The sequence below is a fragment of the Columba livia genome, chromosome 9 (genome assembly GCF_036013475.1).
Source record: "Columba livia isolate bColLiv1 breed racing homer chromosome 9, bColLiv1.pat.W.v2, whole genome shotgun sequence".
Lineage (NCBI taxonomy): Eukaryota > Metazoa > Chordata > Aves > Columbiformes > Columbidae > Columba > Columba livia.
In genome coordinates, this window is record NC_088610.1 from 23,504,854 (window position 1) to 23,527,922 (window position 23,069).

The 23,069-nt window shown below is 39.1% G+C and overlaps 1 long non-coding RNA gene across 1 annotated transcript in view; it reads left to right on the forward strand.

Annotated features, from left to right (window-relative positions):
• Positions 1-3,899: 3,899 nt before the first annotated feature.
• LOC110364063 (uncharacterized) overlaps positions 3,900-23,069 on the forward strand; it is a 146,338-nt gene continuing 127,168 nt past the window's right edge. Inside the window, exons 1-2 of the long non-coding RNA XR_010474767.1 lie at positions 3,900-4,034; positions 4,768-4,868. This is a non-coding gene — a long non-coding RNA (uncharacterized LOC110364063). The remainder of the gene's footprint in view (positions 4,035-4,767; positions 4,869-23,069) is intronic.

Consider the following 23,069-nt stretch of genomic DNA (forward strand, 5'->3'; position numbering starts at 1 on the left):
TCAAGTATACCACAATATTCTAGGTTTTTAAGTTCCATAATACTTTAAATTAAAATGCAGAGAGGCAACCTGTACTGAAAACTAAAACCACATTTTTCCTAGCAGCCTACAGACTAAGTCAGGACTTTCAGGTTGTTCTGTAATGCAACTGCTTTGCCTTGGCTGTAAAGGTAAAAGACATCACATTCTCTGCATAATCCAACTGTATCAGCACAACAAGAACTTCATGTACATAAAGAATTCTGTGCAGAATAACACCTATTTGATGTTCCTCCCGGCCTTTACAACATCAAACCTCTTTTACAGCTAAACTTCCAGAGCTTCAAGAATCAGACTTGTGTTTTCCCACTTCTCAACACCCCTCCCCACATCTTGTACTGCTGGTTACAGAATCCCTCAACTACCTCTAGCCTGCTGAAACTAAACTTGACTTACCCTCTAGCCTTTAAGCTAAATTCTTCTACACCCAGTCATTATGTCTGGCTACTTAGTCTTTGGGAAGCCTTACACTTCACTTGAAGCTGATAAACTACACCCAGAAACCTCACTTGCCAGAATATAAGTATGAAAATGCACCTGATACAACAAGGAACAATTGAACTCCAGAGGGGCCAGTCTGTACCAAATCGCTGCCTCCTCATTGTGAGCTTCACAGCAGGAACATACATAAAGGTAAACTAGACAAACCAAAGTATTTTAAGGGAATATAACCAGAAGGTAATTGTTTGGGACAGGATCCACTAGGTGAATTTCTGTAGCAATACAGTACCAAAATAAAAATTGAATCATTATGACCTTAAAAGGCCACAAAGTACAGGCTTTTTTTTCTTGAAAAAAAACGGATTTCTTAATCTGACAAGCTTGTGCGGTGTTTCATATGGAGTCAATGAAGATTAAGGTCAGAAAAATAACTGTACATAATAACCACAGGAGAACGATAGCTTTATATTCCTGGCTAAAAGTTTCCTAATTAATCTTTAAAATTAATTTTATAAGTTCTACAGGTGATTAAAATAGCTGCAGCTTTATAAACCTGATGAGATAATTAAAGTAATTAGAAATTACACCTACATGAACACTCAGTAAAAGCACCTTTAATCACAATCAAAACCTTTTATTCCCTTAAGAAAGAATCTTTTCCATATTACAGCTTTTTGGTAGCCTCCCATTCATTTTCTTCAGACAGTGATTAGAGTAAGCCTTGTCAGTGGTTGAAGAGAACACATTAAGAATGATTTTACATAAATAAGCAAAAATCAATATCCCATGCCTGGCACTCAGACTACTTTTCAGCTGACCTTTTATTCCCCAAATCTGCTTTCCCTTGTTTCTCAGAAAAGCTTTCGTTCTAGAAACATCTACCTCAAACAAGACATTTGCTTGTACACTTCAGCTACAGATACAAATTTTATAATACTGCATACTACAAGTCAGTTTAACAGAACTTGTTCTTTTGTCAAAGACTGACTTAGTACTGTTGCAAATGGACATCCTGAACACACCTTTCTCAAGTATCATCTCCTTTTCTCGCCAATATAACAAAGACATGCAAGGATTACCATTTATACAACTATAAGGTTCTGATCTTTGATAAGTCTTACAAAAACTCCAGAAAGAATGCAGCAACTAAGGTAGGTCGGATGCAAGAGGAAACTAGACTTCAGTGCAGCTCTTGGAGGGAAGCAGGCTAATATTTCATGTCCTACTCTGAAGTTAAAAAAAAACCACAATCCCCTAATTTTCAATTTTGGCATCCTTTAATATGCCAACTTTTCACATTTATTTAAAGTCAAGAAATAGAGTTTACTAATACTTATACCCTACTTGCATATAGAGGTGCCAGCCAAATCACAGCTTACTTATACTGAGGACAAACATCATAGCCCAATATTTAATGAGCAATTAAGAAAATATATAAGGTGTTTTACTGTATTCAGGCTGGTAGCAGTGAACCTAACTCTATCACATCCCAAATTCAAAATCATCTCTATTAGAAGACTTAAAATTTGGCCAACATTCCTGTGAATAAATGTCAAAGCCTAGAGAAAGTAGCACCCACCCTCAAAGTCACTTCAGCATGAGCTTCTCTTTCTTGCCACAGATACTCATTTGACTGTGAAGCTCATTTAATTTCGACAGAAGTTCAAACAAATCGCCTCGATTGTCAACTACTAGCAACTTTGCCAGTCTTCAAGACAAGTTTCCCAGACTGGAATGCTGTGCTTGAATCCTTTCCCACAAATCCATTATGGAAAGTCACCATTAGGCCATGGTGGTCAAACTGCCCAGGCCTCTCAGGCTGGCACACATGTCAATATGCACTAAGTATTCAGCAAAAGGTTTCCAAGAACAGGGACAGGCCCTGAAACAGAATATGCAGACTCTAATTCAATCCAAGAACCATCTCTTGCTTTTTATAAAATTGACAAGGACAATAGGAAAACTGCTTTAGCTTCATCATCATCAAAACTGCTTTAGCTTCATTCATCATCAAAATAGTAGGAAGTCTTAGCTTTGGGAAAGGTAACATCAGGGCAGATGAAACTGCCTGTTAGTAGAAACACCGCATAAAGCCTTCTGCTCTCCCTTCCACAGCTTTGATGAAACATTTCGGGTGATGCATACACCCCTTTAGTTCTCCCCATAGAATCCCTTATCTTCCCCTGCCACACAAGCTTCCAAAAATGCAAAATAAAATACATTTATTATTCTGCAAAGAACACACTGCTTTTTACTCTCTGGAGTCTTATGCTTTTCTTCCTCATTGAGGGGTTTTTGATTTTTATTTCTTTTACTTGTACATGAAGCATCATAGTCCAACAACAGATACAGAGACACCATCAAATTATGAGATTTTTATATCAAGTCAGCCACAAAAATCCTGCAAAGTTGTAGTTGCAGTGAGCCATTCAGGTTATAGTAGTAGGGACCTAACTAGTCTTGACTTGCAGTAACTCTATTTCCTCAGCTGTCCTATGTCTGGATGTTTCCTTTGATTGGGAGAGGGTGGGAAGAAAATTAACAATTTACACCAAAGTAACCAGCATACTAAGCACAAGCCTTTATTAAAGAAGGAATGCTAAAATAAAGATCTTCAGCTCATCCAGCTCTTAGTACTAATTTAGATTTCAAGTTTTAGTACGATAAAATGATCTTCTCATGTTTCTTTTTCAATGGGTTGAAAAAGTCTTCCAAAGAAGAATTGCTTTGAACCCTTTCCAACTCCCCACCCTCTTCTTCCCAGCAGGATTTCCCCACTGTCTGTAGAGGACAGTTGCACATTCTGACAAAACCTACACAAGACCAGACGCGAGCTCCACAAACAATGCAATTTTGAAGCCTGACAGTAGCCCCCAGCTCTGCAGTCCTGGACCATTTGCTGCAGAACAAAGTGGCCACCAGTATGAAGTCAGTATTTTCCAGAGAACCTCTTCCATTCCCCATTTAAGGAATAAGCAAAAGCTCAGTGCTATCTATTTATATAAAAAAGAATATGAAAGACGTCCATAAAAAAATAAGCTTTTGCTGACTCTAACTTTTATTCGCTATTATTAGTTAGAGAGCAAGAACAAACTCAAGAGCTTCAAGCAGCAGTTCATGAGTAAGCACGCCCTGTTACCTTCGAGGCACGGCTCCAACGTGGCCCCAGCGCTCCTCCATAGGACTGTATTGTCACTGAGAGTCCACGGCAACACACACGGCCCTGGGGACAACCGTATTTCCCTAGTTTTTGGGAAAGCGGGAAGCCTCTACACCGCGGTCACCTCACGGTGACCTCGCGCCCACTCATCTCCCGCCACTACAACCCCTAAGATCTAGGCGCATGCCCCTTCGCCCGCTTTCAGCGCGCGCATCGGCAGGGGGCGGTGCCGCCGCGCGCCCTAATTTGCGCACGCGGCTGCTCCCTTGTTTACCTATTGTGTGATGCTGCGCTCGCGGCGCTTGTGGAGCTCGCCACGCGCTCGCGCTTGACGCCGGTACCGGCTGTTTGTTACATCCCCTTCTCTTTGTCTGGCACTGTTTTCGTCAGTGAGGTAAAGTTCCGGGAGTTTTGTGGTGTGCGGGGTTCTCCTGGGGCTCATTGTTTGGCCCGTTTGCGGGGCTTTGTTGTGCTGCCCTAATTGAGTTGAGTGCTACAGGGATGCTGCTCCCTGAGGGGCTTCACATCAGCTACAGCTGTGAAACTAAAAACTCTGTTTTATACCTTTAATGTTGGTGTGGTAGGGAGGCTAAGGTACTGAAGCAATATCAGGTGCCTCGTGTCCTCTGTGAAATTACCCCTGGAAACTTCTCGAGAGAGAGCAGAGCACAAGTGGGTGTCCTGTAGTCAGTGGTTCAGTATGGACTGTGCTGGGGCAAAATGCTGACATTTGGCTTTTTGGGTGATAGGGGAGGGCTGAATAGTTCATATTTATTGTACTGTAAGCTTTATTATTTTAGATAGAATAACAAGGAGCTGTGGCTGAAGCATTGGAGCTACTTCTAGGTGAAGCACTAGAGCTACTCCTAGGTAATGGTGCTTTACTAGCTGGGTTGCACTAAATGATATCCTGAATTCCTCTCCAACCCCAACCATTCTGTGATTCTGTAATGTCTGGTGCTTTTCAAATGGTAATTGATGCTTTCCTACGGTAGCAAAGCAGTAAAATGTTTTACACCCAGCAACGTGAACCACTCACTTAGTGTAGAGGTGATTGTTGTTTTCTTCTATATTGAGAAAAGAAGTTACAGTAGTTAAGTGCTGCTGTTGTTTTCACTTTTTTGCAGATTTGAGTGTTTAGGTTGTACTTGAACGGGTTTTCCCAAGCTTGCATTGCTCAGACTGTGAAGAATAATAGAAGACACTGCAGTAGGTGCGTGGATAAAAGGTATGGAACTTGTATTTCAGCCAGGAAAAGAGAAGAAACAAAAATCTTAAAGTAGTAGTTGTAACCAAACCAGTAACAAGAATGTCTTTCTTTAGCACTAATATAAGCTCCTTGAGGATGTCAGGTAGGCTGGACAGTTTTCTGATGTGCCTTTATTAAACAGGTAAGTAAATGGAAGAAACTACAGTTGTATCTGCATAATTTGAGTGTGTTCCAGTGTATCACTTACATAAGAGCACTTTCATTTTTCCATTTAATATTGTGTGGGTTTTTTTCTGCTTTTCTTGTACCCACTTGAAGTATGTAAAACACATCTATTGTTCTACTGCTGTGATGACTAGTTAGGAAAACAGTCTACACAGTTAATTCTTGGTCTTGCAAACTGCTGAGCATACTAGATCTAATAAACCATGCATATAGTTCACTGATTTATGCATTTGGCTACAGTTACATGTGTATATGAATAGTGTGCTAAACTGAAGTTGCTTTACTAGGTAATCTGTGTATAGACATATGTTTTCAAAAAGCAGTAGAAAATGTTGACCATTGCTATTCTTCATTCTTGAAAGAGCTATTGAACATTTTCAATTATATTATTTAGGTGATTTTAGTATCAGTGTTAAGGCTATTAATATCAAATGATGTAGTTTTGCTACGCTGAGCAGTATGATCACTTAAATTAGTGTTAGGGGAATTTTACTCCCTCTGGACTGAAGCGCATAGTAATCATATCCAGAGCTATGTATCTTTTATATGTTCTAGTTCATGGGTATTCTGCCTGGAAAATTAATGGATCTTGGTTTCTGCAGAGCAACTGCATATTTCTGGCAATTTCTAGTTTTCATAATGTAGAAATGCAAAGGTAATGGGGTTTGCTCAGGAAGATAATGTTTGAAACTCTATTTGGGATACACTAATCATGATCTAAAACTGAGACTGGAAAGAAATAAGTTGAAGGTGGGAGTGGCACAGGAAAGGGGCTTCCAGTTTCTATCAGTGTGTTACATTTTAAAATGTCCATGCTTAGGAGACTAGGAAAGCTCAGTCCAAAGCAGATAAGAGGAACCTCAGGGCCAGACTTAGAGCTGTGAGCTATATGAAATGATCCTATACACTATGTTTTGGGCTTTTTTAAAGTTATTGAATGACTGCAGAATGTGTGACTACCAGCTGTGTCAGTGTGTGTGCTGATTAGCAATGAAGAGGTTTTCTACCTTGGTTATAATGCATTTATGCAAATTTATTAGTAAATGTGCAGTGGTATAATCTTAACATACTGTTAATGGTGATTAAGTTGCATCCCTTTGAAAAAATGTAGTTTGTATTGATTTAGTACTCCTAGACATATAGAAAATCCTGCAATGGCTATCACATAAGATCTATTATTTGGTACTGTTGTATGTAGAATTATTTCTAAAACACCAAGTTATTCTGATTATATTAAGTCTGTGACTATGTTACGTTATGCTATTTCAGCATTGGTTTAAAAATTGCACTTTAGCACTACCTACAAATAGACAAATCTTAAAAATGCAGCTTTTTGTAGTCATTTTTTCCAGTTTATAATGAGTAATTTCAGCTTAATACTTAATAAAAGGAAGAAGTGCTTAACAGACATTTGTTGTATGCTTTTGGTATGAGTGAAGGAATTCAGTAATGCATAAGGGAATTTCCTTTTATTATATAATGTCACTTTATTAGCTAATTCACTCAAATGTGAGCATTAATGGCAATTCAGCTGCCTAGTCTTAATGGCCTAATCATTAATTTGTATGGGAGTTACTCTAATAATAATTAGAGAGAACTCATTTGTTATTAATGTAGGGGCAGTGAGCATGTCTTTAAAATAATAATCCAATTAACATGCATTAAGTGGGAATTTCATAGTTACCCACATCAGGAATGGCTGCTCCTGTAATCTGGAAATAGTATCTCATGTAGCATTAGGTAACAGATCTCTAACAGCTACTGCCTGGTCAGCTGGGCCTCTGTAAAGGCTTGACTGTGAGACTGTCACAATAATTGGGAATGTGTTCTGTAGAGATGCTGCCCCACATTACCCATTGACTAAGTACAAGCAAATGGTTTGCAGCTTCACAATGGTTTATCTTGGGCATCTGTATTTGTTATCTGTGTTTACACTCAATTTTAAAAGCTCATGTGGTATGCCCTATATACAGACAATCTGAAATCCTGTGTGTTTTAAATAAAGCACAAGCCAATGAATCACATCCAGTGTCAGAAGCAAAGTGTGCTAAGCTGATGGCAGCAAGGAGGAGTCAACACTTGCTTTCTGCAAGTTTCTGCAGTGCTTGGTATGTCTTTTGAGAGGACACAAAAGTTATTAAGGCACATGAGCATAATGATTTTCTAGGTATCAGGCATGTGAAGTACTGACCAGGAAAGGGTAATTGGTTGATTAGGAACTTGATGTTGATAATTTAGTAGACATGTTTGTGCCCCACAGTAGAGCAAGTTCCTTGATACTATGAGTTAATAGGATTTGAGAGGACTCTGTCCAACCTGAAACAGGCTATCTACATAGGGGCAAGCTCAGGTGAGGAGAAGGAATGTTTTGTAACTAGTTCAATATTATGTTGATAAATTGGTTATTTAGTGAATGCAGTTAAAAAGATCCTACTGTTGTGCTGGGGTTACCGTTTTTTCTGATACTGTATTAAATGTACGAAGCAAAAATATAAACCCATGTATTTTATTATGTGTATTACAAATGTAATAAATCACTGGGAGAAGTCTTCTAGGAAGGTGATTAAATAAAAAGCCTGGCTTTGGATTCTGTTTTAGTGAGGCACAGCTGGAAGTGGAACCTAGCTGCTGCTCAGACCTGTTTGGTTTGCTAGCCCATAGGAATGGCAAGTAAATCCACATGTAACAGACTGCCCAGTGGCCAGCTGGATAAGCACTAAACCGTATCTTCCTAGGAACTATTGTACTGTGGCAAGCCTGCTGCAGTGGTCTGTGTTGAAAGTTGGTTTTAATAAAGAAGCCATCCCAGTCACTTGGGGGATTTAGACCTGGCTCCAGGCTTCTGTACTGCACTTAATACTTAAACTTCTTGCCAGGAGCAGGTGTAGACCCTTTAGGAAGAGGTGACTGGCAGTGGCTAGATAATGAGTTCAATTGAAATGACCTCTTGCCTTTGTTATTGCTATTAACTGGCTGATCACATTAAATCCAATAGGAGATTTTGGGTTTGTCATTCAGTGAAATAATTATGTAAAAGCAAGCTTTCAGCTAGATTTGCTGGCAGCCCTGTTCTAAGTACCGGAGATGACCGCACTGTTCAAAATTGTGTGCTGTTCTAAGTTGGTAGCATGCTATTAACTACATGGTTGAGTTGCTGTTGTACTAAACAATGTAGTTGGATTTCTCTTGCCTAGTTCCTAATTCTCTTTTATTTATTCAAAGGGGAAACTACCTTTATTCAAATGAAAAAGGCTCTAAAATAATCGTTCTTTGATGTTGTTATATTTTGTGAAAGTTACCATCAAGAGAGCTGCTAGAGTGAATACCAATGTTGTCTTAGGTGTAGTCACTCCTGTTTTCAGATGGCTGTTCAAGGGAGGAAGGTGTTATGTACCTTATGCATTACAGGAGATTACGGACTGTTTGAAATAGTCATGTAGCCCATATCTTAACAGGAGACAATCTTTTCTAAATCTAGATATTACCTGTAAGATCATGATTATGGTTCCAGTAGTCACTCCCCTGTGACCACGTGTACTGAATGCCTGTGTCTTTGATGAGGACATCTTAGGGTGAAAGAGGTCACAGCTGGATGCTTTGCTGATGCACATGCTTTGTATCAGCTGGGAGGAGAAAGAATACTCTATTTGTGTGGTCTGAGGTGTCATGCAATGACAAGTCCACCTGTAACATGGGGTTGTTGCTATTGCATTTGCCTAGAGCCTCTCTGTCCTTTCCCAGTCCTGAAAGCTGAAGCAAAACATTGTGTTAGCACAGGATATCAAATGGGTTGTGTAGCTGCTTGTCTTATGTGTGAATTAAACAAATCTCTGAACCTGGGAGATTTTCTGGGGAAGGTGTCATTTCTTATTCTGGAGGAGTGAAAGGAAAGGAGTATGGGACATGAGAAGATAATCCTAATAAATTGATAGAGTTGACCTGTGGCAAGACTATTTTTAGAATGATGAAGACTGTTAGAAACCAGGCTAATGGAGTCTGTGAAAAGTGAAAGAAATACCTGTGTGAACTCCTGTTGTTTCCAGCATTCATACTGAAAAAAAAATAGCTAGAGGGCTAAAATTTGGGCAAGCTAATAGAAATAATGTAGAAGATTCATAAATGTTGATCTGTAGTAGGTGGAAACTGCGTGTTTGAGTTAAAGGAAAACGCGCTGTCTTGAGTCGAGCTGGAGTTTTTTACTTTTCCTGACAGAGCTGCATATTCAGCCTTGCTGCTTCTACTTTACCATATGCACCATTTTGGTTTTTTATCCAGGAAAAGCCAGACTGAAAATCAGAGCCTTATTATGTTAATATTCCTTCAGCCTTTCCCATTGATATGAAAAAGTACTGAGGAATGGGTGCACAGGATGCAAAAATAGGCAAGAGAGATATTATCCATCCTCACTTTTCTGAGGCCAGCAGAGCCTGTCAGATGCTCCTTATCCTGATGTTAAATATATACTTTGGGGTAGCACCTTTACAGTGAAAGTCTGTTTTCCTGTGCCTTCCTAACCCCTTATGTACTGGAGGAAGTGATACGGACTCAGGTAAGCTTGAAGAGGGTGCTCTGCTAGTAGCATCTGAGCTAAGCTACCTGCACTGAAGCATTGAGCACATGGTGTATCCTAAATCAGTAGTTCTGGTACTATTTTGAAACTGCTCTTAGTGTCTTAAATGGCTTGAGATTTTGTGCTAGTCAGCTCTTAACTTGACAAGTACTTGGGAAGCAAAGATCATGGCAACTGTTGTTTGCAGGTATTTAAAGGATGACTGCAGTTAAGGTGTAGTGTTTACATTTGAAGGTGAGCTGGGCTTCCATGACTTCTCAAATATAAACAGTAGCTCTTTATTGTATTGCCAAGTATGAGCAACAAATAATGATGATTACTCTGGCTACTTTTCATTTCATGCAGTCTGGTCAATGAAGACACTATGTTAGCAAAGGAGATTTGACATGGTTGTACTTAACCATGTGGGCCAACTTGCGTGCTGTCCTTACCTCCTGTGTTGTCTTGATTCAGATTTAATCTGAATAGTTTTGTGTAGGAAGAGCTTGAACATAACACGTGTCCTTAGGTTAAAGTGGGCATGTTAATGCTGCTGTAATTTAGCAACAAGGTCTATGAACAGCTTTCTCTGACTGTATAGGACTTGTAACAGGAAGGACCTTGGAAGTGAGGCAAAGCAGCCATCCTGGAGTTCTGCACTAGTACCCGAGGGAGCTTGTTCAGAGTTGGTTGTATGACTGCAGTGTGTGTATATATACGGGAAAAAAAAAAAGAGAACTTGTAGAGAAGCAGCTTGGAAAATGGCAATGACAAGTTCTGTACCAGTGACTTCTTACCCATTACAGAAATTGTGTTTACTAACAGGAATCAGCTTTGTTGGTAGGGCTGGCTTAAAGGCTGCCTGGCAGGGTTTTGAAGGTAGCAAGTTGAATTTGTAAAGTGTTCTCAACATACTTGGAGCTGAAAAGGATCTTGACCTGTGAATGCTTTACCAAACTCTATATTGCATGAAGGCAAGAGGATTTATTGCTGAAAGAAAGAAGAAATATTGACCATGACCTGAACAACAACAGTCAAGAGGAGAGGTGCTCTTCAGGTAGACTGAAATGTTTCTAGATCTGTGTCAAACCACTTGGGTAGTGCAAAAATTAAAAAATCGTAACAATCTTTTAATGTTTCTTATTCAAGAGGTAGGTGGTAGTATATTGTTGTTGAGCTAGCAATGGTGTGGCTTTATTACCTTTTTCCTTCTGGCTTTTACATTTGAGAACCAAATAGAGAGGAGATTTTTCTACTAGGACTGCCTCACTTCTGGAGAAAAGCACTTGAGAGAAGAGGCTCATCTGCATCAATGCCATATGTATTCTATTAGGCTGAAATACCATAACCTCTTTAACTGAAAAAGGTAAGATCACTATTTGTCCTGTTATATTTATCATGCCTCTCTATCATGCTCCATGAATACAGTAGTGAAAATAGTTTTGGTTCCTAGCTTATTAATATTTGCAGCAGCACAATCAAGTACATCTTGGAAGTCCATAGCATTCCTGGAAGATTTCTGGGTAAGATTGTGAGGATTAGTGTGTGCCATTCTATAGTAACTGCCCAGAACTCCTCCTCAAGCCATCAGTGAACTAGTTTGCAGTTAGATCCTGAAGAACTTGCTAGAAATTGGGGGAAAAACTGAGAAGAAAGGGTTAGATGCAAGCCTATCCAGTAAGTCTTTCAAAATTTTGTGTGGTGTCCGAGGCCAGAGCTAAGGTGACTTTGCAGGCAGCCATCCATATCCACCTCCCATGGAAACTCATAGCCTTAGTGTGAAGGTTTGGTGTCTTAGGAAGCTTGTTTGTGAGCTTCAGTTTTCACTGCTAGATTTAATGTAGGAGCTAGGAGGTTTCCAGCTATAGACAGTTTTTGAAAGTTAACTACAGGACATTACTCTAAGAACAGTTTTGGTGATTCAGACCAAGATATTTCAGAGCAATGTAAAAGACTGGCATCCTTTAATCTGCATGTCAGAACTGAATGTGCAGAGATGGTATTTAAGCCAAGTCACGGAAGAGGAAAAGAAAAAAAATGATGTAAGCCTTTGTTCACAACCTTTTATAGCAGTACATTTTAGTGAGGTTATGGTGTCAAAAAACCTGTGATACTAGCAAAAGGCATGCAGTAAAATTATGAAATACTAGCTATGCCCTGTTGAACCTGTTCATAGTGTAACATTCTCATATCTTCTCTCCAGGTGACATGTTTCTAGTCCGTAATCTAACCTTATACATGAATTGATACACATCTTTCATCCTTCCTGTTTTTCTTGTACTGGCTTAGTTCTGTTATACCCATATTGAAATAAGAACTGGAAAGGCGCTAGATAAAAATTTATGCAAAAAACATTAATATGTCACTTCAGTCTCCATTTTTCTCTAGTTCTCACAGCATTTTTCAGATCACTTCTGAATACTTTGAATAGTGTATGTTCCAGCGTAGCTCTGTCTGGGACCACACTAGTAAACTTATTTTATCATGAAGAATAGCTCTCCTTCTTACTTTGTTGTTTATCTTTTAGTTGGTTATTAATGCTTGAAGACTGTTGCCTTTTATCTGAAGCAGCTGTACTTTAAGAGCCTTTGAGGTATCTTCACACAATTCTTTGAAAATCTGAGTTTGCTTTTACTCTTGTCTCTTAACATGCTGTCTGACACCTTCAAAAAACCCAATAAACTTTATTTCCTTCCTTTAGTACAAGTATGCCTTGCTTTTCAAAGGTGGTTTAGCCCAGATATCAGATATAATGCAAAATTACTATACAAAGCTTTATAGAGTGATAACTCAGCATTCAGAGCAGGTGAGGGGCTGGGGAGTGTTATCCATAGAACTATGTAAGTATCTAATCAAGCCTGTGCAAAAGCAGCCAGAATGCAACTGGTCCTCTTCCCTTTTACCCCTTACCGTTATTATTTGCAGCTTTGGTTCTCCTAGCACTTTTACCTGAGGCATCTTGCTAGTCTTATCACATGCTGTTTCTTTCCACCTGTGAGGCACCTGAGCACTCTCTAGGGAGCTTTATTTGTGGGCTTCTCTAGGTTTACCCAGGTTTTTGTCACGTACCTGTATGCTGTGAAGTTCCCTGGGTAGCCTCCAAAGAGCTTCTGAGAAACACTAATGCAGAAGGAACACCTGCTTTCATAGTGATATGTTCTATGCAAGCTTAAAAAATAACCTGAGTTAATTCAAGGTTGTTGCAGAAAGTAATCTCAGGTGCTATTACCAGAACATGGAGCCATGGGTAGTAGTTACACTTAGCCTTAATAAAAATTATTGCCTTTGAGTGACAGATTGTCAATCTAGCAAAATCCTAAAACCTGAAAACTAACCACTCTTAGAACAAGTACTGAGTTGCGTACATAACCCTTTGTAGCTTGCTGTTTAAGCTGTCTGCTGAAGACTGGATTTGATCATCAGTGACCCCAGTTACAAGTTTAAGTTCAGTCTAAATGTCTGGCTAGGTAAGACACCTGGATGCAGAGAAGGCAGGCATATGAGGCTCAGTTGAAAATGGTAGTAACTCAGGTTTATCACTGTGTGGGTTTGTCTGTTAATTCATCAACTCCTGGTGGTACTGGCCTAGTAGTATATGTAACTCCTTATCAGATTTGTCATGCAGATCACATCTTGCTATTTTTGGCACAATGCACTGTTTCCCTTTTCCCTGGAAACTCCAGAGGCTGACGGTCCTTGTCTGCTCAGGGTTGGAAAAGTCTACTTTCTGGTCAGATTCTCACCAGTGTTTATCTTAAGTCACCAAAACACCTCTAGATCCTTAGTCCGATCCCTCTTCCCTAAGAGACAGTGGCTACAGGACTGAGCTTGCTTGCTATGTTCACTAAATGTTCTGTCTTTTAACTGGCTAGAGCTCCGGTCACTTCCCTTATTCATGTCATGAGGAGATATCACACTGTGACATCACCTTGTCACATAAAATAGCTTCATCAAATACAGACCAGCTGGATGTCACAGTCTTTACTGTCTTTTGGAGTCTTGGCAAATGGTCATTTCTGTCCACTGTCACAAAAAAGTATTGTATTATTTCAGGCAGACCTTTAATTGAAAATTGGTAATATTATACCTTCTGGCTAAGGAGGATTTCTTGTATGTGTTTTGCTATGAGTACTGATATTGGCAGATATTTATCTGCAAGAGAATTGATGAAACATGTTTATAAAAGAAAAAGTGATTTGCTTACATGCAAGACCAGCATGTTCATTTGCCCTTGGAGGCAAATAAAGAACCAGCCTCTTTGATACAGAGCTATTTTTATCTTCCTCTGAACACTGCTTATCGTGCATTATGTGTGTGTTTTTAAAAAAAATGCTGTCAGCAGATACAGCCAGCCATTAACCTTAAGTAATTCGTATTTAAAGATAGCACCTGTAGTGGGTTCATTCAATTGTGTGGGACAGGGGCCTTAGGTCACTTGCTGATGATGGCAGAGACCTGATCCTGAAATGGTCTGTCAGCTTTTTACATCCTCCTCTGTTGGGAGGGGTATGGCTCCATATATCTAGAATCTAATTTGGTCAGGGTCTTCCTGTTCTTAGTGCTGCAGTGGGTTTTTGCAATATCACCTTTTTGTATAATGAGGTTAGGAAGAAGGGACTTGAGTATAAAGTACTAGGTGAAGCAGCAGAGGGAATAGATTTGCACCCCTCAGGTGGAGTGTCCTTGGCAGAGGGGGTTGTGCTCCCAGTTAATGTAGCATATTTGCCTCTGGACAATAGAAGCATCCTCAAAGCATAATAACCTCTGCAGACTAGGCAGGATCTGTGGTGAGGCCTTCTGTCCTGCTGTGTGAGGCTAATAGGCTAATGTAGCTGATTTAATATTTTTAAGGCAGTAGAGTTTAGGTCACTTTTATTTAGAAAGATTTGTCTAGAGGCCGATATCCACATTACTGACTCAGAGGGGATGATGGTACAGAGAAGGACTGAGTCTCAAGGGATCTTGATCTGCCTTAGCATTTGGTGCTTAGGTTTCGAAAAATACTGTTAGCTCCAATTAGAGCAATCTATTCAAATTTGTTCCCCTGCATTCTATTTTACTTTGTGTTAACTACATTCATGGTGTAGACTGACAAGATGTTTAGCAGTCCTGGCATAAGTGTGGTTGACTGATGTAAACATTTCCTGCCAGCATATGTTGAATAGCTTACATTTGTCAAAGTCAATCAGTCCTGGTCTCTTCCTGTCTGGATCAGCATCAAAGTCTGTACTTGGAGGAATGAACAGCTAGTCAGTTTGTGGGAACTCTGTTATTCATTTTATCTCCTGAACAATATATGCTGCTTCTTTGTTGAAAGTATGCTCTTGTGAATTTAGAGGGGGAAAAAAAGAACCTCCTGTTATGGTTTAGAAATGTCAAGTATAATTCTGGTATTTAAAACTGTCACTTGTTTCACCTTTTGTCATATGAGCAGTGTCTGCAGCTGACTTGTTTGGTGGCTTTCTACTCTGCACCAGCTGAGAGGTTGACCCAGTGATTAATAGACATCTGTTTGTGCAGAAATATTTTTCTTTAAATTGCTTGTGTAAAAATTTCAAAGAAGGATGATGAAACAGTTTTGTCTTTACAGGTACTGTACCTATGCACGTGAAATATGAACAGGCTTTCAATGTGTTTGAGAATGGGTATTTTGGTAAATTCCTTGCACTAGATTTTTAGCCAGTATAACCTGAAAGTCCTGCCAACTTAGATCACACCTGGAATGCTTAAAGCTTTCTAGAGCTCACTTACAGGGGAAACACTTTCTGAAGTGGCTGGCAACTAATTTCCAAGATTATATGCTTTGAGTCTTCTGTGTATGAAGTGCACATTATTTTATTTGTATTCAGCAGTTGCCTTTCCTTCCAGGATTATCTTGAAGTCAATACACATGTATCAAATAAATGTAATCTCAAAATAAACTTTCAGTCAAAAATTATTTTTGTCTGATGCTATTTATAGTATGACTGTTATGCAAGTGGATGTATAGGAGAAATAAGTTCCTTAGTCACTCTTTACCAACAGCTACATTTTTGCTGCCAACCTGGTGGATACTGTCGTATCTGCTTCTATGATTTAACAAAAAATTACAGGTTTCTTTGAGGAACTGTATTCCAAATACTTATTCTCTGTTTCGTGTTCTGCTGCCTCTTCCTCAGTTTGTTAAAATAATAACTGGAACATTTAGAACTACCTTCTCTTGCAGTGGAAGTTAGTTCTCCTCAGTAATGGATGGAGGTGTAGCTAGCATTTATGCATTTTGTCATTTAGCTCTGGCATTCCTAATTCGTTTTGTGATTTGCAGAAACATGGCACTTGAGAATACACACTACCTCACTACTTGCTTTCCTCCAGTCCTGCCATCAGAGTAATTGAAAGTCTGAGATCCTAATCCACAGCACCTAAGTAACTGAGTGTCTTAGATCCTAATCCACAGGACCATTTCCTTGCATATAGGAGGGATAGGGAAGCTTGTATGCTTAGTACAGTGGCACAGCTACATGGGATAGAAAGGAGGTCTGGTAACTTGTTTTTTCCCCTCTGTGAAACTGACTTGAAATGTGAAAAAATTAATGAGAACAGTAGAATTGGCTTTAGGCCTAGAGTCACATTTATCTGTTTCACTTGTGGAAAAAGCTTATTGATTGCGATGAGTTACTGATCTTAGATGAATTAAATAAGCATTTCCCATGTAGTTGTAGAGCAATGATAATTATTTTCAGGACAGGAAAACTTGACCATGGGCAGAAATTAGTGCTGTGCCACTTGCCCTTTATCTTCATAATGAATAATTATCTGGTAATGCCTGCTTAGGAATGAAGGCTGTTTGTTTTACTCCCACTGGATCTGACATCATGCAATTCTCATGTTGTACCATGTCAGCCAGCACATCCTTCTGTCCCATGACACAATGTGTCATCAAATTGCCCTCTGAGTGTGCCAGTTGGCTGTGTAGCGAGCCTGGGCCAACTTAATTCAGCACCAGTGTTACTGTCACTGCATACAGCTATATGTTGAGGGAGATTAGTTGAGATGGGAACATCTCTCATCATGCAATTTTTCAATGAAAACGTAGGAATTTAGGGAAATAGTTGAGTTGGATTTGATAATTTTTGCTTCTGAAGTGGAGGAGATTAAGCAGTTAAGTATGATATAGAACTTGACTGAGAATAACTACCTCGCTGAATCTAGGTTGACACTATTAAGGGAGCATGGAAAGAATTAGTGCGATTGTATTAAAATCTCTGAGATTCTTATATTGAATATGATGTACATGTTTTGGTGAACTATTTCCCAGTGCTGAAGTAGAATGAGAATAAATTAGGAGAAAAGCTGTTAAGATATTACAGAGAACAGATCTGATTAATGAAGAGAAGAATGTCTTGTTTGGAATGTTCAGCTTAGTGAAATGAATGGTGGATTGTGGACTGTAAAACATTAGGGATAACTCTGAGAACAGAAAAGGTGTAAAGAAAGGAACTGGTAAGAGAGCCCAAGAACATGGAGGTGCAAACAAGTATGAAGACACATTTGTTGCCAAGTTTGAAGACTCCTGCCTGACAGTTGTTTGACTTGAGAACAATTTTTTTTCATGTCTGAGCGTCCCAAAACCAGTTGATTGTGATGTGGAACATTTAGACAAACAGCTGTATTTCATGGCTGCCTGAAACAGCAGGGCTAGTGATACAGGAGGCCCTCATAGTGCAGTTTCCCTTTATCAGTGACTCTTGGCTGTGAGTTTCACTTCATTAAGTCAAAAATTCTAGCTGTCTGTTACCTGGACTACAGTTAATTTTGTCATACAAGCAGTAAACTAGGGAATAGTTTATTGTATTTTCTAGCAAGCATAATATTTAAGGCATAGGAAGACTGTCACCCTGTTGTAGCTGGTGTTAATACATTACAAATACTGCAGAAAAAGCTACTTGGGTAGTTCACTGTACTTACTCTCCTTGTAGAGTTACCCTTGCTTACCCAATTATCTCTGGGTTTGTGTGCTCATCTTGGAGATCTAGGAAGCATAGCAGTTCAAACCTACTCTGTGTGAGTACAGTTTTAGTGGGTTTGGACCTCCCCCATCTATTCAGGCTGCATGGAATTTACATGTATTTTGCTACTTTTTTCCTGTAGAGGTTATATGATTGAAAGAGTTCAGTGATCCCTCATGACTGTGTTGCAGAAACTATTCTATTTACAGATGCTCTTCTGTTGTTAATCATTGTAGTTGACTTGTATTTGCCTTGCTATTTCATATACTGTCAAATACAGGTACTCTATATAACCTGTTTAGCCATCTGTCAAGGTTATTTTTTTGTAAAACATCTTCAGTCTATACACTCTGATAGCTGTGATAAAGCTCGCTGCAGATAAACTAATACTTGTGAAGGAAGTCAGAAATTCAGGGTTAGACTGAGATTTCCTCATCACCATACACTTTTTTCAACATCTAGGTCAAACTGCCTGCAGAATTATATCAACAGTCTTTGCTTATACAGTGGCATGATTCTTAAACCCTTGCAACCATTAAATCTTCCATTATTCTCAACTCTGCCTTGCTGTGACCTCAGTCACTGACTGTTCAAATGACTACAGGTGTGTAACTTCCTGATCACTGAAATGAGGTTTTGAGATTAACCTCTTTACATTTCTCTGTATCATTAGTTTTAGTGATTGTGCTCCTATGATATCTATTATTAGCCTTCTTGCCTAGCTTCTAGATAAGCTGGTCTGTCAGTACTATATTAGACTGAATGAGTGAAGCACCTTTAAGATCTTAGCTTACCTGGATCAAAGCCATGGAAAGCATTAACTCATTTATTTTGATCTCTACTACACCAATTCAAATAAGTTAAGGAAATTATTTGGCTTTGTCATAGTCAGCAGCTATTTTTGTGTACTACAGTTTAGGCCTGTCTTAACAACATGCATTTTCACCATATGAAAAAGTGCTTAGAAAGTAGCTCCAGCTTTTGCACAGGTGAGAACTGCCTAGTCTTTCATATTGCCCCCTCATTTCACCAGCCAGTTGATGAGACCGTCTTATTGTATGAGCTTGTTAGGTTGGTTTGCTTTTTCTGCAAATACCTCTGTACTCTTCCCTTGCAGACAAAATGGTTAGCTGAAAGCTGGAGTTGCTTTCATTTGATACAAAGCCTAGCTTGGCTTCTAAGAGGAAAGTTAGTCATTGCTCCTAGAATACCTACGTGGTCACTGAAGGAGTTATATAGCTCTGGAGCAGGCTAATGTGCTGTAGTTCTGCAATAACTAGGTGTGATAGGAAGGTCATATTGATTAGGTGATACATAAAGCACAGCAACAAGTAATCAAGAAGTTAGGGTTGCACACAACATCAGTGGAAGTGTTTCATTTTTGCATCATATCTTGCATTGAGCAACTTAAGCAACAGCACCAAACTTTTTTTGAAGTCCAGGCCATGTCTACCCTTCTTCTTGGGAAAGATAAACCTTAGTATACTTGCCAGGTGTGCTTCCCACTTTGCACACAGGTTATATGAAACCTTTGTAAAATTTGAATGCTTGAAAAATATTGTTGTTCATAAGTAAAAAGTTGCCTGCTACGTTCTCTTTGGATACCTGTTGAAGGTTTTCTTCACAACAATCTGGACTACACATACACTATTAAAATCTGTTAGTTCCTTCTGTGCTGCTGCTAACATGAGCTGGATGAAGATATTCTAACTTCATTTTAACCTGTGGTGTTTTTGGCAGTGGTTGGAGCAAAGTTTAAGTTGTGTTCAGATATGTGCATGATTCCATCATTAGTTGTCAGATTACTAGAAACACTTCTGTGGCCAATCAGAAAGCGAATCTACAGTGCCTCTTCTGATTATCCAAAATTAGGTTGGCTTTACAGTACAAGGGCCAAATCTTCTCTTCCAGAAAATACTTACTACTTGAGGGATGATTCAGAAAACATGTGTGGCAAACTATTTCTGATGCAGTGGACCTAAGTGGCTGTATATCAATTAAAGAATCTCAGAAAAATTTACTTATATCAAGAATGATACTATTTATATGGAATACAAGTGTGCTGAATCAGAAATACTGTGATACAGAAAGTAAATTTAGATCCAACTGTATAGGATGAACTGAGGACATTGAAACCATGGGGTATTTTTTCAATGGTGTTTTTCTTTTATGGGATGTCTGAGACTTTATTTCATGATGGTTCTGTGAAGCCAGGTTTTTCTTAGGATCATAGCCCTTAATGGATGTGGGCCTTGGCATATGTGGTTGTCAGGTGAGCACCCAAGCCAGCTATGTCTGCCTAGTTAAGGGAAACCCTTGCAAAGTTTGGCTGAGTTGCTGGAGCTCTGCAGTCAGTATCATGCCGCAGGTTTTGCTAGGAGTGGGAATTTCTCTTAGTGTTGCTTTCCTGAGATGGCTGTTCCAAGCAAGTCAAGGGTTCACAGCTTCTTGTTCTGCTAAGTCTACAGTTAAAACTGGTCATATAAATGAACTGCTGCATTCAGTGGACTTGTGAGGATTCTTGTTACAGCTTGTGAATGCTTGAAGGAGAAGCTTGTTAATTTGCATGTGTGTAAAGTCGAACCATTGTTTCAGCTTAGAGGCAAAGAAGGCCTAGGGACAGTGTTTACCACAGGTTTTGTATTAAGTCGTTTGCTGGATGATAGGCAACATGGTTTACGATTTCAAGAAATACTTGTGATATTAGATCATCAAATTACCTCTAACAATACAACTAGTCTCCTATAAATTCTCAGATCATTCTTTATAGACAAAAACATAATTTTGACTGGAGTAGTCTTGTGCTGAGGTAATGCTGTGTTAAAGGCAAGGGTAAATTGATACAAACTGGCATCCACAGAAGCAAGCTATGTGATATGCTGGCATGTGACACTGTCACCGTAATCACAACTTCAGGATTTTCCACCTTTGTATTAATACACATTATTCCTTTATAGAAAAATCTTCTGAAGGTGGTCCCTTCTTTCAATAGCTAGGCAGGGATTGGGGGGAATAATTGTTTAAATTCAGAATGTTGCTGCTTATGAAGTATCTGTTGATCTTGGATTCCCCCAATAAGTCTATATTGCTCTAAGGGTAACCTGGCTGGCTGAATAACTGCAGTATTTTGGTACCAAGGGAACATGCCACACATTCTTGGATCTAATCCTAGCTTTACCCTTTTGTTCCCATAAGATTTAGAAGTCAAAACTAGTTCAAAAGTGGTATCTGTAGGCAGATAAGTGGTTTTTAATGCTTTACAACTCACTTGATCACAGTGTTGAGTTTCAGATTCCCTTCGGATTTTCTAGCAAATGGCAGCAAAAGGATGAAAACTGGAGTTTGATCTCTGCTTTTGTTCTCTTTTGGTATATTTTGTATGTACAATTTCAATGGAAATAAATCTGAGAATTTGCATAGAAATTGGTAACCATTGGTTTTTGGTCTGGAAAGACAACTAGCATTTTCAGTAAGTGCATATCTTGGCCTCTGGCAGACTTCAGTGCAGCTGCCCATTAGGAATGCTTAAAATTAAGCAAGAATATTTCTCTGAAGGAGGCCACTGTTAAAACAGTTTCAGATACTATGTACTCCAAAGCATATCAATTTGTTGGGCAAAGAACATGGATAACCAGTATCTTTGAAAGGCCAAATTTTACCTCATTCCAGTGTTTCTGCCTTTCCTTGATACTAAGTAGGCAGTAACTGGATCATGGACCATTTCTTCTCCCCAGAGATCAGAGGCCAGTAGTATGGTGCTGCTCAATGCTGTCAGTGGAGTTCTTTGTTGCTGAAGAACCTGTTGGACTAAACAGGCGGGTGGCAGTCATGACAAGGCTGGGTGGCTTTGTTTGCTGTTGGTGTTTTGTGCCCTGCTGTAGTGTGTGTGTGTAGGGAACAACTGATAGCCTGTAGGCCAACAGTAAAACATTGAGATTTTAAGAAGACAGTTTCTATAGTACTACAGTGTATCAGAGCAACAGCATGAGGGTTCTAAATACTTGTGAGAATTTGTCTAAATAAATCTTTGATAAGTGCTTTAATATATGTGGAATTTGGCTTTTCTCAGGAGATCTTCTATTGATTACCCCAGGGTAGCACAGAAGTCACCCTATAAACTAACTACTGACCTCTATCTTGTTTCCTTTCTAGAGAAGAGTGCTACTTTATTTTGTTAGTGATGTTTAAACTTGGTGATAGTCCATGTAAGAATTCAAAGGATTGGTAAAACCATCTGAGGTATGAGATGCATGACATATGTTGAAAGGAGTTAAGGAGGATCAATTGGAAGGTTTTATTATGAGGGAAGACTATGTAGTACAGTATATGACCATAGCCTTGTTTCAGAATTTGTCTTTGGGAATTGCCTGCTTTAACACTGAATGGTTCTGCAGTGTTCTTTCAGGATCTGCTCAGTTAATGTTAACAAGCTGTTGTCAGCCTCCATGAAAAGACAGAACAATGCCTGTGAGGCAGGCTTTTTTTGAGGAATTTGTATATATATTCTTCTATCCACAAAACCTGAGTTCTGGTGTATCCTCTTCTCACACCACTAAGGTCAAATGCCCTCGGGTGCCTGACTTAGATTAGAAACAATTGTTTAGTTTCCCGCAATTTGAGACCAGCATATATTGACACAAGTCAACAGCCATCAGATGAAGCCCTGGCAGTGTGGTTATCCAACAGTACCAGGGGAGGAGGGAGATGTACAATATTTTGTTTTTGATTTGTGAAACCTCTGCTATCCTAAAATCTCCGGAATAAATTTGAAGATTGAAATGGTAAAATCAGAAACAGCATATGGGAAACTGGTAAAACTGTAAAGGGTGGGCTATTTATAAACACCTCAAAGATAAATTTGGAGTCTGGAGAATGTGACTTGGCAGACAAGCAGCAGTTGCTAAACCTATGGAACAAGTAGTTTTAGCCCTCCCTTTCCTCTGCTCCTAACAAACCATACCCGCCTTGTACCCTTAAGTGGCTTGTAGTTGCTGCTGTAGAGATTTGGAGACAGAAAAGCCACTTAGGAAAATAAGCAGAAAAGGCATAATTTAATTCATTTGACAATAAATGAATGAACAAAATGGTTCAATGCTTTTCAATTTGTCTTCAGTCTAGAGCAATGGTCCTCAAACTCGAAACTATACAAGAAAATGAAAGCATTTAATGTACAATCTAAATAGTCTAGTTGGACTTGTGTTCTAAAGCTGTATGGTAAGCTGCATTTCTGCAACAGTACGTTACATATGCATGAGTATGTTCGTCATTAAAAGAGCAAAAATTTCTACCAAGTACAATCTATTCTCATTGCTCTTACCTTTATAGCAATCTCAAATTTATAAGGCAATGATGTTCTGATGTGTAAATCAGATATGTAATATAAGTTGGTCTCACTGTGATGATATGAAACTAATTTGAAACTTCTGGATGCAGAGAAGGGTACTTAAAGGGGATCCT